The sequence below is a fragment of the Corvus hawaiiensis genome, chromosome 5 (assembly GCF_020740725.1).
Source record: "Corvus hawaiiensis isolate bCorHaw1 chromosome 5, bCorHaw1.pri.cur, whole genome shotgun sequence".
In the NCBI taxonomy this organism is placed as follows: domain Eukaryota; kingdom Metazoa; phylum Chordata; class Aves; order Passeriformes; family Corvidae; genus Corvus; species Corvus hawaiiensis.
Window position 1 is genome coordinate 53454460 of NC_063217.1, and position 17490 is coordinate 53471949.

Here is a 17490-nt window from a genome sequence, read left to right on the forward strand (position 1 = left end):
CCATGGAGCATGTAAGAACTCTTCTCCTACTCTGAGCTGAGTTTCAACAAGGTCTCTTGACTTCTGTGTCTGCTTGACTTCAGCTCACAAAGATTTTCCAGCAGTCCCTTCCCCAAAATGAAACGTGTAGGAAGGAACTCACAAGAGCTTTCCAGCTTGGCAACAAGTTCCTCCTGATTTCAGGTGTGAAAAGCACAGTTTGGGATGGTGAACAGCTTGTTCATCTTGCATTTGCTGCTGTTCTGTAACAAGCACATGTTGGTCATGCAGCCCTGACTCTGTCTAGGGTTTAGAAGCCCTTTGGGTTTTGAAAGCTCTCCTAGAGCCTTGAAAGCAAGGGATTGCAGGCTATTTAAGTTTGGCTGCTTCTTTGGATGCTTTTTTGCTGTAGCCTGTTCTGTTGCAGTCTGCTTATGGTCAGCTTCCCATCCCTGATGCACTGAGTACAGCTTGGGAGAACTGCAGAAAACCACAGGTATCAAAAAGGAGGTTATTTTAGTCTGCTGAGAAACTTACTGACTGCATCAGGGAATTCACCAAAGCAGTTGAGAGCCTGAAGTTCACCATCAGACTGGTACACCTTCATCAAGTTTAGTTGATTTTCTCAGCTTAACTCTCTTTTTCCACTAAAATTCACCAGCATGTACAAGGATTGGCAGTCAGCTGCCAGGGCTTTGATGTCTCTTTGGAGTGCTGCTCTTGGGAAATATTTTCCTCTCTAGGACTGGGACCACTGAAAACTGTGATGTGATGGTCTCTGTATGAATCTCTGCCTGAGAATGGGGACTATGTGGAGCATGTTACTGCTTTGTATTTTCCGTATGTGTTAGTGTGTCTCTCCCTCCATGCTTTGAGCTCCTTTATGGAAAGGTAAATCTACAAAGATCCTGAATCCAGGAGAAGGAAAACAAGGAAAATGAAGTGCTGTAAAATGAAAGTCATTCTCATGGTCATCCAGGGTAATGTTAATGTCTAGTTTAAACCCCTACTAACCTCCATTGTCAACAAATAATCCTTCTTGGATATATTCTTCCATCTGTGAGCACTAAGACTTGCAGTAAATACTTTGCCATGTGGCAAACCCTTTCATGGTATTTCAGCTAGTTCTGCTATCATTTTTTTAAATGTGTGAGAAGCGATCACAGATCCCCACTCCACAATGACAAAGAAGTAACTATGAGGATAAATTCTAACTTGGTTTCAAACAATGTTGCTGCTTGACAGTTTGACAGGTCTGCAGACAGTGGGACCTCGCACACAAAGGGAAAATCACCTATTTAAGCTTTACATTTACTCACATAGGTGCAGAAAAAACATCTGATCTAGAGAGCCAGTCTCTCAGTGTACACTCAGTCCTCAAGCTCTCTGCCATAGCTGCCAATAAGTACTTCAGCCACTGCCAACTGCAGCCATAGTTATGTGATTTGGACAGAAATCTCTCCACTAGAATCTGGATAAAGCCCAGTAACTCATTTCACACTGGCCCACAGCCATGGGATGGTAATGACTTTTGGGCACCACTCTGATTCAACAAGTCTGGTAATGCAGAAGGTGAAAAGCTCTTTATTCTGTTTCTCTGTATTCTGTTGTTTGAATTTGAAGCCGTTCTGTTCCTGGAGGATGGAGAATCAGCAATAGTTATCTTAACAGATTGCTTTCTGTGCCACAGCTGTGTGATTTACGTGCTGCCTATGCAGTGACAAAAGCAGATCTCTCATGACCTTGCATGGGTTTGTCAGGAGTAAAAGTCAGATTTCCTCCTTCCCCAGACAGATGCTAAGGACCAATTAAAAAAAAAAAGTATCTGAGTTTTGTGCTTACTCCTCTTTCTACACAGGGTATTTGAAGCCTCAGATTGGTCCAATGCCATCCATTCACATTTTCCCAGTCCAATAACAACATCTGGCCACTGACTGGGAGCAAGGCTTACTGCTTCACAGAAGGCACACACCTGGGAAGCTTTACACATTATGGAATAGCTGTTTCAATGCTCCTTTAGACAGGAAATTAAGGATATTCATACAAAAGTGTCTTAACAGTAACTGAAAACAAACCAAAACAACGCAAGCCTGAGAAGAAAATCAGTCAACGTGATAAAATAGTTAGATGGAAATTTTAAACCACAAGGTGACTCCATCTATGCCCTGCACTGATCTACATAGTGTGCCTTTCCTCAAAACAGACTTTTATTAAAATACAAAACTAACTTGCAACACCCTGCTGGAGTTTCCTATGCCATATCATAAACCACAGCCTGATGACTTCCCACCAGGCCAGGGTTATACCATCGACATGATTGTTTTAGGAGAAGGGGAAGTAAGAAACTGCTAACTCGCTGTACTTTACAGTCATCAGATAAAAGAATTTCCATGCGATATTTCTTGGCAAATAGTCAGCAGTGAAAACACAGCACGGTTAAAGGACTTGAAATAAATTACACCTCTTAACTCAGCCTGATCTACTGTGTAAAATAGTCAAGAGGTAACAGTAAAACACTTCTTTAGTGGTGATAATTATGTAACAGAGAAGGAAAACTGGACCATGACAGTTTCCCTCTGCTGGATATTCAAGGCTACCATAAAGCTCAAGGAAGTATCAGATGCTGAGACCTTCATATTTTTGATCCAAAACCACAGTAAACAAAATCTGGCATTAATACACCAGAAAAAATGAAAACAACATGCTTTGCTATTCAGTGTGTGACTACATTGCACTAGTGAGCCCAAACTGAGACTGGTATCAATCTGTGTTTGAAAATAGCTGTACCTTGATATACATCCACTGTAATAAACTGAAATACCAAAACAACTGTAACATTGTGGGGCCTATGTATGATTTGCACCATTTCCCACCTGCCCTGGATTTTCTGTACACCAAAATACAGAGAATCTGCAAGTTGCTCCTTCTCATCTGTATATTTCAAAATTTGGGGCACTTTTGCTTCTATTCATGATGAAAATAAGATTTAAAATAAAATGTACATTTAAACAACCCGTTGAGGCAGTTTTCTTAAAAACTGTTCCTGTTCATATTCACAGAATAGCCACTGAGTGCCAACATAGCTACATGCACCCAGCAACACTTCAAACTATGTCTTTATTTTTCAGAATTATTAGCTAAAAAGTTCAACATGTAATGTAAAGCTGTGACAAAGCCACTGAGAAAAGACCCGCCAAACTAACACCCATTCCATACCACTCACAACTTTAAATCACAAAGGCTTCTTTGGCATCATAGCCCATGGAAAAAGCACATGTAATTTGCTGTCTCCATTTTCCTCTCATTTCTGATGTCCACAGTTCATCTTTGACATATTTTTCATTTGGAAGAAAATGGGAATTGGTTGGCACATTTTTCATAGCATGAGACAACATACCAACACAATGTAAAAAAAGCAGAAAAGAAAGGCAACTTTAAAATTTCCAAAGGAAAGTGCATGCAAAGTGTTTTATCCTGTCAGTTTGGACTCAGTAAAGTCTATCCCTACCCACTGTAATTCCCTGTTAATAAATAGTTTTCCCAGCTATGTCAAATATCTCGCTTAATTCTACCTTCTACAATCCTTTGGCTCAATCTGTAAATGTTCCATGACAAAATAAAAGCTTTTAAAATGTGAGCTTTTAGTATTTACAAAGATGAATGAGCAGGTAGTTCACATAATTCTCATCAAGATATTAACTTTCTTTCTTTATTTTTAATCCCTTTTCAAGAGCCATATTTTACACAGCAAAGGTAAATGTGTTGGAGCTACCACTATTCCGAATAGTGTGTTGTTGTACAATTCAAAAGGAACAAACATTCTGCAAGTATTTGTGTAAAAGCACTACTGCTTGGTGCATGTGTGAGTATTGCAGGTAATCAAACTGAACAATTAAATGCAAATACTTCATAAATACTAAGGTAAGATCCAAAGTCCAGTGGGAGAATGACTGATTCTTCTGGACACAGAGAAGGCAGAGATACTGAATGCCTTCTTCGCACCTATCTTTAGTGTCAAGACTATCCCTCAGGAATCTCTGACCCAGAAGGAATGCTTTAAGGAAGATATTCCTTAAATGGAATTGGGTTAGAAAACACCTAGGCAAATGTGACATCCCTAAGTCCATGGGCCCTAATAGGATGCATCCATGAGTGCTGAGAGAGCTGGCACACACCAGAATGAGTCTACTCATTACTATCTTTGAAAGGTTGTGGCAATCCAGAGAGGTGCATGAGAACCAGAAAAAAGCAAATCTCACTCCAGTTTTCAAACAGGGCAGGAAGGAGGACCCAGGGACCTACTGGCCAGTCAGCCTGACCTTAATCGCTGAGATCAGCTCACTTGGTTGGAGTACAGTAATAACACCAAGGTGGTGGGTTTGGTCCCCATATGGGCCATTCATTCAGGAGTTGGACTTGGTGATCCTTGAGGATCCCTTCCAAGTCAGAATATTTTGTGAAAGGAGAATGATGGAGCACCTCATTCTGGAGGCCATCTCTGTCAGCATGGACGGACGACAAAAAAGTCATCAGGAGTAGTCAACATAGACTCACTAAAGTTAAATTGTGCTCAAAACAGAGGATGAAAGTTAAGGTACAAAGATGTCAAACAGGCAATTTGGATATTAACAAACAGTAGAGTCTGTGCCACACTCTACATTTAAAAAATATTTATTTTTAAAAAATACAGGAAGATTGCTGTTAAGGTCCTAAGGTAGTTATTTCTGTTTCTAAGCTGCAAATCACCACACACATTTGCAGTTCCAAGCAGCAAACACCGAATGTGACCACCAGGAGATTATACAAATGTCACTACAAGTGATCTTGAAAACTCTCCTGAACAGCAGAAACAGGGGAAAGAACACACAGATGGGAAGCAATGCAGTGTGATACCATTGCTACTAATCCATGCTTTGCTATCTGATCTTTAGGAAGGCAGCAAAGATTGCACTGGGCAAGCTGCAGATTTTTACTTATTATCATTTCAGATGATATTGAGATTGAGGCATTCAGACAATGGACTTTAAAAGAAAGAGCAAGAGACAGCTTTGACCTCATGGCTCTCTTAGATATGTTTAATAAATCACTGTCACTCCTGCTCCCTTTCCAAAAGAGACGAAACACAAGAGCACCATGCAGTTGAGACAAAAATAGTGCCTGGAAGATAAAAATATCAGCCACCCATTCTCACCCCAAGATCAAAGACTGCACCTGGATTTTAAAATATAATTAGCATGTGCACATGCCATGCTTGCAGAAACCAATGCCAATGCTATTCAGAGGTGCTAGTGCCCTTCAGACTGACTGGGTTTGTCTGTTCAGGAGTAAACGTGACATAACCCCAGCTCAGCCTAAAGAGCAACCTACTTCATAAATTACCAACTCCTTTCTAATGTCTGCTACATTGGTATTATTCCCTTTTTTCTTCTCGTAAGAATAAATTAAATAGTGTAGATATGCACAAAAAGAGACCTGTCATATAGTTGTTATGGTATAAGCATGCTATATTTTTAATGGTTTTTTTTCAAAATTCCGTGCCCATACATATATAACTTCCTTTAAACTCGGTTTATTGATTAGCTTATCTTGCTTCCCAAATCATGGCAATGATGATGCTTCCTATCAGTTCTCATTCCAACTTTTCCTCAAGTGCCTGTCTATCTTCCAAGAGGACAGATTATTTGGTGTCTGAAAAAATAACTAGTATATTTTGATAATGTTCATGGATTAATGCCATCTGCTTCCCAAAATCCCACGTGTTTACGACACTCTCAGCAACTAACTGTTGCTGAAAGAAGTGCTCAAAGGATCTGCAAGAATTTTTTCTGCCTGGAGGCAAATGCCACCCTGACAGGTCACCGGCAGAGTTTTATGAAACTGAACAAGTGACAGTATAAATTCCTGCCCTGTTAGGCTGCCAAGGCAGGGACTGCATTGAACTGACCGCTGCTACTGTTGGCCTCACCACACACGCTGTGCAGGGATTTGAAATGCATGTGTGGAAACCATAAGCGATGAAGAAGATCTTTGTGCTCATAAACGAGGGCTGAGGGACAAACCTTATCTTCTGCAAACACGGCCGAATGCAACAGAAAGTGTCATTGACTTACTCACTTTGACAGAAAACAAACAAATCCATGTAGAGGGGGAAGAAAGCATCTCTACTGCAAACCAAAATTAATTGCATGCATGGAACAACAGCAATGAATTTTGACCACAGACATAAGCGCTATGGTTTTCCAGAAGCGTTCAAGTAGCCTAAAAGCATTTCCCTGTCTGAATGCTCCAGAGTTTGTGTCTGGGCAGGAAGGGGCTGTATGCTGCCCATGCCACTGCCACTGCCCCCAGCCCATCAACCAGTGCCCACTGACAGGCTTCCATGCCTGCCTGCCCACTCAGGCCTCTGGAAGAGGAGGAACCAGTCCTCAGCCCCACTGGCTTTACTTGCTTTGCTTTTTTCCAACGTCATACAGATATATCCTCACAACTACACTTCATACACAACCTTGAAGCCTAAGAAATGTGAACTGCAAACACCCTCACAAACTTGTATCCCATGTGCTTTTCTCCTTGTCCAGAAGTTTTCAAGAGATTCATGACCACCTTTCTTTCATTCTCTACAGATTTCTCTACAATTCTGGTCAAATGTAAAATGTTTTTTTTTTTTTTCCAGTGCCCAGCCAGATATGAACAGCAATGAGTAGGAGAAAAAGTACATTTTTTTTTATTATTTGGCTACTTTTCCAATTAACTAGTATTTGAAAGGTACAGAACAGATGCAGCATTTTAATAAGCGTTACTGACATACACATGCACTATATGTCACCAAACTACCTCTAAAGTTAGACAAAAGGGTGACTATCACTAAGGCTAAAACCAGTCCCACCTCTGAAATTTATGCCCACAATGTAAACCTGGCACCAAAATTAGCCTAGTACTGCCAAAACATTTATTTTTAAATTAACTTCAAATCCAAAGGTTCATATAAAGGAGAAAAAGTGAAACATCTTTTTAAGTTTAATATCAGGCTGATTTCCAGGTACTAGCTCTTCCAAAAATCTCTTTTTACCTCAATTCTCACCAAAAAGGAAAACAGGAAATCTTTTATCTGCAGTATTTTCTCGATAATCTACCACCCTTCTCCTTAAATCTAAACCAACCAAAGTGCACCTAAAGGTTTGCATCAGTCTCCTGACACCGTACAAACTCTGACCCCCAGTCTGAGCAAATGAATAGGAAATCTCCAGTGTGTGTGTGTGTGTGTGTCCCTGCAGGAACCAAAGCTGCAAACACAAGACCCTGTGCATCACGAGCAGCTGGCTCCCTGCTGCCCCACATCTTGCCAGCATACCAGTAATACTGCTTTTCCTTCAGTCCCTCTCTGACCTTTCTGAAGAACCCACTGAACTTCACTGTTTTACTTTTTTTTCCCAGTCTCTTTAGTGCTCTGCTCAAACCAGGCTTTAAAAAAAAAAAAAAAAAATTAAAAAGAAAATAAAAGAAAGTAAAAAGAAGAAAAAGGGAAGGATGAGGGGGGGAAAAGCACAAGTGCTTTGTGAGCTGAAAAGCTAAAGCCTTCTACTTACACCGAGTTTCCGCGCGCTCGCTACATCGCTGCCAGATTCCCCGAGGATGAGAGTCATGTGAGGAGGCAGAGGGTGGCTCTGCTAAGCAAACACAGCACCATAGGCCGGGCTAATCCTGCACCTGTGGCGTGTTATTCAGCAGTAAAGAAATGTAGTCCAGACTGCCTCTGCTTAATACGGCTCAGCTGTTTTTCCTCCGTGCTCGCTTTGATTGTAAGCTGGCAAACAATATTATTTCAGCCAGGCGCAAAGGAGTATTCAGGCTACATAGGATGTGACAGTAAAAAGGTGAAAGAAAAAGAAAATCCTGGAATTGCAAATCAAACAAAGATCCTGAGCAAAACAGAATTTCTAACTCTTTCCAGATGGTTGGCAATGCCTTCCAAGGTCAGTATATAAAATGCACGCTGAAGTTGGAGCCTTCTGCTCCTCACCTCCCTTTAAAGTGTGACTACTTGTGATATAGGATAAACCACAATGGCCTGGCCCTCATTTACCCAATTCAATAGGTATTTGCCAATAAGAGCAATCACAAGGAGGTTTCAATGGGTTTTAGGCTTCCCCTGGTACAAAAAATGCCAATTGAGAACAGACTATGAAAAGAAATGGCATGAAACCAGCAATTTGGGATTTTTTTTTTCAGAGAAAAAGACAGCAAAGAGGTCGTGACATTGCTACCAGGATACATTGGCTTTATCATAGCACATCACAAAAAAAACACAAAACACCCCCACAAAACTAAAACAAACAAAAAACAAAAACAAGAAACAACAACAACAAAAAACCCAACAAAACACAAACAAACAAAAATAAACAAACAGGAAAAAACAAACCCAAACAAAGCAAAAAAAGGATAGGAAACTTGATAAAACAGCATCAAACAGCATTAAAATTTGGTCCCATCATGGAAGAATAGCAAGAATTTCATTCCAAGGTAGAGTACATAACCACTGAGAGTAATTTATGATCCTGGTATTTGCTGTACAAGTTGACTAACCACTGTTAAAAATTCTCTGTAATTATGACCTGCATATATTTAAATAAAACAAACCAGTATTATTTAAAAACAAAACCACACAGATTATTATTTCAGATACTTGAAATAATTTAGTTAATTTTTAACTTTAATGCAAGGAAAAGTAATCCAGTAATTGGGATTTATTCCAGGTAACATTGTCATAATACACCACACCTCCTTCCCATAACATCTATCATTTCCATGGTAGCATGGAACTGTCAGAGACGACCAATAGATGCTGTTACTAATGTTTCTTTCTCATATTAAGCTGCAAACATCAGATACTGCAGTCACAACATGCTCAATGGCATTTGTACTGAAATGCTCTTCTCTACAAAATGATACTTCAGTTTCTGCTCCATCATTCCCTAATCTAATTCCACATTTGGAAACTGGTAATGAAAAAAAGAGATATCTGCACATTCAGAATTACATATCAAATTTCTCGGTGGAAGGTTTATTGCAGCTGCTGTTTACCAATGGGATTATTTCCAAAGAAATAGGAGCTTTATTCCTATGAGAAAATGCTCATAACGAATCTGGAACTATACGAACTTTTAACTGGTTTCTTATAGAAGAGCTAACTCTTCAGGATGCTGAGTGAAACAAGGGTATCTAGATATTTGATTATATCACAGAGTAAAAAGCAGGAAACAAGACTTTATACAACATAACAACAAAGTAAAAAAGCTGCCTTCAATTTCCTCTTTCAAAAAATTTGCATGTCTTTTCAAATACTTAACTCCTTTTTTTGAGCCTTACACACACATTTTTAAAGCTATTTGATACTAGCAGAGGCAAAGGCTAAATTTTTCCTCCTCCATACTCTTTGGTCTGTTCCTGATGCACCCTACTTTACAGAACTGCCTGTAACTCTATCAAGACCACATGTACCACGTGAAAAAGATAGAGGATGTCTAAATTTCTGCCAACACAATGCTGAACCATGGTCCTGCTAGAAACTGCTTAGTGCTCCTGGCAGCAATCACGTTCCTCCTCTTCAACCCACTGAGGGCATCCTGCTCATTCTGCCTTGTGTCTCCTGGAGCTCATTCATGGCAATGTCCAACAAAAACATCTCCAGAGTTGTAAGTAGTGTTTTGAATTTGCTTTCTTTGTACACTGTGCCCTTCGCACCACATGCGGTGCTACCCAGACTGTGCTCTGTACCAGTCTGCTGTTCCCCTGCCAACACAAAGCTCAAAACCTACTTCTAAGAGAACGTGAAAACTCAGAAAAACAATGAAAAACATGGAAGCTGGAGCATAAACAAGACTGATATAAGTGTCTTTAAGTAGCAGCAACTTTCACATAGAGTTCTTTTTACAACCAGTCACCCACCTAAATGTTTACATTTAATTAGCTCTCAAAACAGTGGACTAGATGGCTGTGGAGACATAGGAATTAGGGACACAGACTGTTTTGTATATCACTAGCTGAACTTCACCAAAAACCAGCAATAGCTTCCTGCTAGATTGCCTGTTTGAAAACAGAACACTGTGCTGGCTGAAATACTTCGAGGGTGATATCTACCTCACAAGACCTACATCTGCAATTTCCAATAAATACTCTTCCTGCAAGTTAAAAAAACTCAGGAAAAAGTCATATTGACAAGCTGACAGAATATAGAAGAATATTAACCCTTAACACCATGAGGCATTGTTGCTCCCCATATTATTTAAATTTGATGGATAAACAAGGAACTTTTGTTCCCAAGGTAATAATAATAATAGAGCATTACTGATGGGTGGTAAATCTACTTCACTTTTCTTTCTTTCCCTTCTCTCTTCCCAGAGCATGCACTTAACCCTATTACAAAGGAAAGCCTACCACTCTCCATTCACAACTAAGCCAAAGGTCAGGAAGATACAAAAAATCATCTTTCTTTCATTAATAAATTCAAATGTCATATAAAAAGGCCTAGAACAAAATATAGTAATTGCCAGCTGCCTAATTATTTTCTCATTCTCTTCCAGGCCTCAACACAATGCCTTTTTTAGGCTGCCTGCCAGTGATGTTTGGAACATTAAAATATAGCCCATTTCTGCGAAGACTTTGTGTTGCACAATGTGCTCTGATGGGCAAAACTGAAGCAAATATAAGAGCAATCTGATATTATTTACCTTAAATGACGAGGGAAGCGAGAACACTGTGCGCTGTCAACTCCCTCTCAGGTTTGTATCCATTCTCGTAGAACAGTTCAGTAATAGGAGGCTGGAGGTTAGAGGTGGCCAAGGACAAATTTTGGTTCCCAATTAACACTACTGAGCCATGAAAGCCTTGTCTACCAGGCGCCATCACATACAAACTATCCTCCCACTGCACAGGGCCCTTGCTCTCTGCAGAGTTCAGTGTCTCCTGGCTTGCTCAACAGTGTAAGCAGAGGGATCATTAGTTATGACTAGTAGAGTCTAGGAGATAATGTTGACTCTCATTTCAGGAACTATTAAGCTATAAACACTGCGCTGAAAGCCATTTATCTGCATTTTAAGATAAACAGAGAAGCTATTCAATTAAGTAGACTGCAAGAAATAAGCTACAGATGCCAAATCGAACAACTTTTAAATTCCAAAAGAGAAAATCTGTGCATTTAATAAGCACAACTTTAAAACATGAAATTACTCACAGGGAAGTTCATAAGCAGCACAGCTTAACCACCCCACCATGTCTGATAAAAAAATACAAATCAAAGTGTAATTACAAAACAGTTAAATCCAAGCCATGTAAATTACATGCACTTACAATTTTCAAGTTCCTACTGCAGCCACCAGTGATGAAGTACAAGGTTATGAAGTGGCAATTTTCGTACAGCAGTATTTACATTTTATCTCCACATCACTACAGTTTGAAAATGAGATGCTATTCCAGACCTCCCCAAATGAGATAAATGCCTAAGCTGTCATGTTCGAATCTGCACTTGCTAAGGAGAACATTCTTCCTGAGATAAGCAAAAGAGAATGAAATTAATTTCTTGAGTCTTGCCAACTAACCAGCTTTTTAAACTGAATATTATTCATCTATTTGGACATATCACTATGAGATCTTTAAGATACTAGCTTAAAAAAACTAAAAGAAAAAACCCAACCTCAAACCACTAAAAAGCATACCCACAAAATAGTTTCCAGCATCCTTTAAAAAGATATAAAATACAAGGCCTTCTAAGCATTAAAAAAAAAGATGGATTTTTCATTCCCCACCCCCCCAAAAAAAAAAAAAATGAAAAACCTGATCTTTCCTCACACTTCCAGATGCCAGAGATTTTCGAGCCAGCTCTGAGGTCAGACGGGGAACACGCAGGTGCACAGTGCATCGGCAGCTGAAAGCTTGCAAGGTTGTGCCGGAATCTGATCCACCTCCCCTCCCCACATTCCTGCTGGCATTATAAACGCTCCCTGAAGGAATAATACCCTAATGCGGACTAATTTTCCGCAAACAGCCCCAGCCTCATTAAACCTCCTCTTTATCAGCATTGTTCAAAGCAGTTTTTCTGGTAATATTGAACTCTCCTACGCCCATCTAAAAAGAAAAGAAACTCCTTTTATGTTCTCTCCAGTATCATTTCTCCTTCTCAGGTCCACTGGCACTACACAATAGATTCAATAAAAATATTCAGTTTCATCATATGGTAGTAATGTCCTAAAGACTATGACATGGATTAAGAGAGAGGGTCTGTTCCAATAAATAAAGAGATCACTCTCCCAACAGGATTTCATAGATTTCTGTGAGTGACTCCTCCCAGCAATCAGGCAAGCCCAAGTGAATTAAGAGGACAGTACTCCTAAAGCAGGTGTTTTCCAGGACCTGCAATTCTTCACACTCCTTAAATGGCCTTTTACTGTTCCCTAGACAAATCATTTTGCCTTCAGCAACATCACACAGACTCTGTTAACATGAACAGCCTTTGCCACTACAATAATTAAAAAATTTGAACATGCCATCACCAAGCTTCATTGTGGAGCCAAGAAAAGAGCTAGGCTGCATTCAAGCACCCTGCAAAGTAGCATAACACAAGAGTGAGGCTGTGGCATGCTGAAACCAAAAGTGTGTCCTCTTCCCAAAGTGATGAATACCTATGGCACCTTATCCCAGATGCTCCATGATGCACCTTGCCCATATGCAAATCACTGATGTGAACAACTACATTCTTTTAGAAGCATTTCTGGTTTGCAGATGGTAATTTTTAGTAAAAGACTGACAGAAGAATGCCATCTGCAGACATTCCTCTGTCCCCAGCTCCATCGAGAGTATCCTGAATGGCCTGAGACTTGAAATACAGCAGAGGATAACACAATACAGAACAGAAGTGCAGCCAGAGGATATCTGCCTATCCTAACCCCACACACTAATAACAATCCTGAAATGATAAAACCAGTTGTACTGTGAGTTGTTAGTTCACAGGAATAACAGCAGACCAAACAGTGCTGTACTTTCCAGTGATTCTTTTGCCTGCTGTTCAAAGTACAAACACCCAAGAGAGATTGCCAGAAATATGGACACCACGAAAAGAAAATGCAGGCAAAAGCACTGGGGGAAGGGAAGCCGTGCCTCCATGGTCTTTCTACCAGTTTAATTCCATCTAGCTGGGATATTTTGAAAAATAGAAACAAACCAGTATCCTGCTTATATATTATGTATATAAGATACATATTCTACCTAAACACAACATGTATTAATAAATAATTAACCTGTTAGGGCTCTAAACTGGGGGAACACAGACTTAGCTGCACTGAACAAATCCCTGTGGAAATGAAATCATTTGAAAACAGAAAATAGTGCTACTTATTCAATATGATAATGTCAATATAAGCAACGTAAGTATGAAAGTTGTGGTGCTCGTAACCATTCTTCTCATGTGCACAATGAACACAAGGCCATGGTGTAACATTTTGGTCACATATATTTAATTATAAAATAAGCCATAATCATAATCATAAAATAATGACAATAAAACAATGTTTCCCATATTTTATTATTCTGTACTTCAAATAACCCTTTTTTCTCATTTTTTTCTCAACCTACTTCCTCCACAGTGTTTTAAACCTTTAATCTTTCTCAGGTTTTTTTTTTTTTAATATATTTATTTATTTTTTCAATTAACCATTAAAATTGAATTAGAAACCCTGACTTCAGCAAAAGTCAAACAGAAGTTACAACTAATGCCAACAAAGTACAACAGTGTGGGTCTTGTAGAGGCCTCACTGAAAAGAAGGTGGCTATGCTCACCAATATGAATTTAAAATACAAATTTTTCTTTCCCTTTTCTTCTTTTATCTATTTTAAAGAGATGAAAACTGTCATCCAGCTAAGTTTCATTTCTTTCAGCTCCAGTCAATCTCTAAAAATACTCCAAGTCATAAGAACAGGGGCCTACAGCAAATATGTGTTTCAAGCTGAGATGCTGTGTAGTTTCACAGAGAAAGAAAAATATTTTCCCAAGCTTTCAACTTTTCATTTGTATAAAATAGTTTATTTTACAGCTAGGTAAAGATGTAAAATTAAACTTCTTCATTAGTGTAATGCACTGTAACTCACTATAAATACTGTTAACATACCTAAATGCATGAACTGTGCAACATTTTCCATCAGAATATGTAAGGAAATAGATGCCAAATATAGGGTAAAAGAATACAAAAAGTCAGCTTTCTTCCATAAAATAGCAGAATTCTTCAAGAATGTGTTGGTGGTCACGTCTGACAAATAAGAGGTTGTTTCCACGCTACACATCCTGACTACTGGTTCGATTAACCTTAACTAAGAAATAAGGAAAAGTATTAGGATATTCTGTAAATAAGCACAGGGATTATTATTTACCCATACAGTCATCTGAAATTACTCCCCCTCAGCTTGTATTTCTTATTGCTGTTATTTTAATGCACCACTGCTAAATCAATTCCCTACCCAACTTTTCAGTAGAGGAATGATTTTCTGAAGTCTTTCCTGGGTAGGGACCATACCAGATAAAACAACCATTATCACTGAGCTACAGTCAGATGAAGAAGGAAAAGGGTAAAGACAGTTTTTAAGGGTGAATGTGATGGTTATAGACATTCACACTTTTCTACATGTAATAATTTCTATTTCTACACTACCTTCCTTTCCAAAGTAGCTTCCCCTTGGACTGAAGCCGGTGGACAGAAGTTCAGTCTCGGTGAGTTAAAGAACCAGACTGATCTGTATGTCCAGACAGTAGAAAAACCCTTCCAAAAAGGGCAGTTGATTTATACCAACACAGAATTCACATTTTTCTCCCTAACTTACCACCATGCTCAAGGAAACACATTTTAAAAATTTAGCAATACATTCAGCAGAAAATCAACGTAAACACTTAAATATGCGTGACATCAGAAAATATGTCAGACTTAGCCATTTTCTTCTATAAAATACACCAAAGTTAACTAATCTTACCCAAAAACCAGTTCTTTGGAATACTGCAGGTCCCCACATTGCAAACACCTACTTTTTTCACCGACAGAAGTGACATGGAACACACATGGCACAAACCCAGGAATGCCGATCGGAAATTGAGCTGCAGCTATGACTAATGTTTGCCAAATTGATAGTGAGACACGGCTGTAGGAGCCTCTTCAGGAGCTGAGCCCAAGGCGTGCATTCCAGCTGCTGGGTTGTACCAAGAGAAGTCAGAGGGAGTATTACTGGGGAGGAAATGTCATGGGTATTCTCTGCTAGCATATTCTTGGAGGTTGGCTTAGAACTGGAGTTTAAAACCTCGACTCCATACATGAGAAAAACATGAAGCTCACATCAAGCCTAGAGATGAAGCGTTGGTAGGCTCTACATGACTTCTTCACTAAATGTCAGCCACCTAATCTGAAAACAAGCAACAGTGAACCTTTGATTTGCTACTTGAAAGAATAAAGTTAATAAATTTATGTTCAGAAAAGTCCAGAATATGCTCTAGGAGGAAAAAAAGAACGTTTTCTTGTACCATCAACTACATACTTTTCTTACTCAGCAACAGAATTTCTTATATAAAAATAATTGTAATAAATAAACAAACCTAAGAAGCTACATTTAAAGAAGGTGAAAAAGTATCGAAAAGAGGAAGAGTTAAATACCAAAACAACAGATTAGAACTTTATAATTTATTTTACATCCTGCTGGCTGCAGTTTCAGCAGGTGATGCACTCAGGATAGAAACAACCCTATTTCTTCGGTTCTATTCTCAACAGCACTGTCAATGTGAGTTATCAAATTGAGAAGACTCAAATCCATTCAAAGCTGGCTGCATTTCAGAAAAGAATCAGTGATTTCTCCAGACTGTTTGTACACCTTTAGTACAGGGCAAAATCTAAAATTTTCAGCACTTTAAAAATCCTGAAGCTATAGAATGAAATTCCAGCTTTACTGCAAGCATTTTTAGTTTTGCTGTCACCTGCAATGGGTTTAGCATTTCAAGGCAAGCTGTCACCTGCAGAGAATTCCTCTTCCTTTCTCTGTCAGTTAGAGAAAGTCAATTAAAAATTTTATGTAGTGAAGTAATTCCCCTGCTTCTTGCCTATATGTTGGTTCCCACTGAAAATAAATTGAGTTGTGATATGAAAAACTAAGGCGAAACAAAGACCAGCATGCACTGTAATAGATTAACAGGATCCCTTCTGGATTTCACATTCATTGTTCTGTAACCCATGAAATACTAGGGAACCTTGGGAAGAAGTCAAAACCCTTGACTTAAAAACCTCACACCCATTCAGAAAGGAACAACAGTATTCTAGCATCATATTTCTGGTTCCCTTCACTAATATAAAATGGTTTCAGATTCAGCAATAATATTAATCAAGTGTTTTAAGACCACTTTTTCCTTTCCCTGCAAAGTTTCTCCTCCTTAGCACTCTCAGGAGTATTTGCTTCTGCCAAAGGTAAATTCAGTTTCTGCCCATAACAATCATGGCAAAATGAGGCTCAGCACACTTCTAGCAAGGAACAGATGTACTTTATATAGATCATTGTATTAGAATAGTTCAAAATACTGCCAAATTAAAGGTGAAAAAACCCATGCTTTTCAGATGTGCTTACAAGAAACCAGCATAATCATGTTACTCCATCTGTATGTTGTATTACTTACAGAAGTTCAAAAAAGTTCAGTAAAACAGATTCTAATTCTTTTGTACACTTCTTTTAGAGAGCTTTCAAACAAAAATATGTGAACAAGGGGAAAAAAGCACACTACACTGAAAAATAACCAAAAAACCACCCATTTCAGAGATGAGGAGGGAATGGGGAAGAATCTGTTATAGAGCAGAGGCATTAGAAAATTTCTATTAGAAATATCTTCTCCCCATCCTCAAAGAATTTCAGTTTTCCTGTATGTCGACTGTTGTTTTATTTGCCCCACAGCAGACACAGATCATCCCACTGGTGTCTCCTTTCTGTCACTTCCACCCTTTTCCAGGATAAAGTCAGCTCAATACCCCTGCCCACTTCCCTCAGCAGAGGATCGCCAAATTCCTCCAGATGACATCACAGGGCTGTCTGACAGGTGGGGGCCAACCTTTCCTCAGTAAAGCCAGACTTAAGATTTCAACAGGCTGACACTCAGCTTCATCTCAACAAAAGGTGTCCAGGGGTTCATCCAAGGAGAAGAGATCGAGGACAATGTGCTCAAGCTATTAGCCCTGCTTATGAACTTCTCAACCCACCCTGCAGCAATTAGGGTATCGGCAAAGGACTCCACTTCCACTGGAACACCAGCTAGGGAGCAGTTCTTGCCAAAAGAAACACTCCTATCAAAATTCCTCTGCCAGCAGGGATGTGCAGGTGTTTCCCCACTCCTAATTTTGTAGCCCATTGGTTGAGGGATCTCTTCATCTTCTAGTCCCAAATCACATGTGCTGGGACCTCCCTAAGGTGTAGATATTATTGTTAAATAAAAACAAATTATGGAAATTG

The 17490-nt window shown here is 39.2% G+C and overlaps 1 protein-coding gene across 6 annotated transcripts in view; it reads right to left on the reverse strand.

The window, feature by feature from the left end:
- Positions 1-17490, reverse strand: part of BMPR1B (bone morphogenetic protein receptor type 1B) — a 234450-nt gene that overhangs the window by 32906 nt on the left and 184054 nt on the right. Inside the window, exon 1 of one of the 6 annotated variants that reach the window (XM_048303636.1) lies at positions 7566-7609. The exons of the other annotated variants lie outside the window; for them this stretch is intronic. The gene's annotated coding sequence lies outside the window, so the exon portion shown is untranslated. Of the gene's footprint in view, positions 1-7565; positions 7610-17490 lie in introns of those variants that run through there. 6 annotated transcript variants of the gene reach the window in all.